The following is a 2,219-nucleotide window of genomic DNA, read 5'->3' as shown; positions in this document are numbered from 1 at the left end:
AATAATCATGGGGATCTTAGTTCACATCTCCAACATCCATATAAAAATAAAACCTAAGTACCTCGGCCTGTGGCATTCTGACAGTGTCACCTGCTTTAAACTTCCTACAGACCCGTCTATCTGGGTTGCAAATCTAATTCTACCATGAAACCTTAATTTCAACTTCTATGAGTTAGAGAAAAAATGGATTTGGGGGGGATGAATGAAATGAAATGCAGAAATCATTTGACACAATGATTGCTTCGTGATAAATACTATTATTTAAGATGTATCAAGAGATCTATGGTGCTCTACTCAGCCTAGTTTTTGTTATTGCTGTTGTTGTTTTGTTTTGTTTTATGTTGATCATACAACCCAGTGCTTTGGCCATGACAGTCAATACTCTACTACTGAGATACACTTCCATCTCTGATATTAAAATGTATAATTTAATCAATCAGCAAATTTTTAATATTCCAGTCACAAGGAAAATGTTTGAGTATACACAAGTATGCTTCCATCAATACAGTAAAGACTTACACTTAATCCTAGATCAGAGTGCAAGAAAGCTACAGTGGCACAAGCCATAGTCTAGAAAGTGGACTGAAATAAATGCCACCTGATTGCACTTTGCCACAGCCCTCAGCATAGACAGCCATGCCACAGTGAACCAAAGCTTAATTCCTATTTTCCAGTAGGTTATGTGGACTGTTTCTAGAAAATAATGTCACTCTATGATGCTTGCTGAGATTGTGTGTGAGAGTGTCTTCAGGACACTGAACTCTACTCAAACCCAAGGCTATGATACAAAGGCTCTCTACAGCTCCAGGATCACAGAGTTGCCCCCTTTGTTACACAACCATTTTGCAAGTATTGAATAAGTATGCCTTACATATTGCAGAAGCTATAAAAGTAAATTGTAGAAACAACACTAGAGAAAAGAAGGCAAACACATTTGCTTTCCCATATGTGTTTCAATCACTGGACTAAACATTGTTTTTACCCCTATAATCACTATAAGAAATGGCCCCCATTGTGTCCTTCACTTTACAAAATGATGAGTTAGAATTATACAATTCCACATAACTCACTGAGATGTGGGTTCAGGCAACATGATTCCAGAATGCATTGCTAACCTTCCAACCATAATACAGTTTTATGCCATAAACTAACATACCAAAAAATACCCATAAAATAGTCACTATTCAAGCCATGAACAAATGCACATACACACAGTGCTATTTTATATCAGAGCATCATCATCCTGTTCACAGAAAATGAAGACAATCTGTTCCTCACCACTTTTAGATGGACTCGAAGTCTTTCCCCATCTTTTATATTCTTGTTAAAATCTCTCTCAAACAACTAACTCTTCATGATTTTTCTCCACTTTATGTTTCAAATAGAATTTTGAATTACATGTAGTCTTCATCGGACTCTGTGCAGTCTTTCCATTGTCCATTTTTACCTATCATCACGGTTTGAGTAACCTGGAAAGTATATTCTATTTCTGTACAAAAAAGTAAGTAATCCTCTGATTACCAAACCTTGTAGTTTGTCTCTGACATTAAGAGACCCACAACCTTTAATCACACTTCTTGTGATTTTTCATCTTTTTGAAATAGAAGATTTGTAAAGGCAGAGAATCATATGGTGTTAACAAACATAGGTTTCTCAGATTTAAAGAGCAGTAAATATTCACTCCACTTACATAGATCACAGTTTGGTTTCTCCTGCTTTCCACGACCAGTTCTATTTAGTCAATGGTTGAGACGTAGTCAGAATCTATATTGAGGAACTCATAGCCAGAGACTGTGAGGAGTGATAGAACTTGAGACTTATTTACAGTTTATTACATTTTTTTGGTAGATTTTGTTTTCCTGTCATCTTGAAAGCTATTTAGATGACACTTGCTGCCAAGTGACCACTGTGAACTTTCTAAAAGTAGCTAAGAAAGGAGATCTGTATCTAATCCTGGAAGCCAGTGTGCCCTTGCAGGTTTAGCCATTTACACTTAAGGGTAACTTACCATTTCATAGGGAACAGTGAACAACAAACATGAAATGCAAAAGTGTCTTTTCATAGGAACTTTTACATTTTAATATACTTAATTTTTCCCATAAAAAAGCCTCCATGTGCTTTATGTGGTATAGTGTTGGGCGCTGTTGGGCCCTGGCCAACACCAGCCACGTAAACTCCATACATCTGCGCAACGCCAGCCACATAGGCATGTTTACTCT

This window comes from Mastomys coucha, unplaced genomic scaffold, assembly GCF_008632895.1.
Source record: "Mastomys coucha isolate ucsf_1 unplaced genomic scaffold, UCSF_Mcou_1 pScaffold16, whole genome shotgun sequence".
NCBI classification, from domain to species: domain Eukaryota; kingdom Metazoa; phylum Chordata; class Mammalia; order Rodentia; family Muridae; genus Mastomys; species Mastomys coucha.
Note: the sequence above shows the minus strand (reverse complement) of the source record.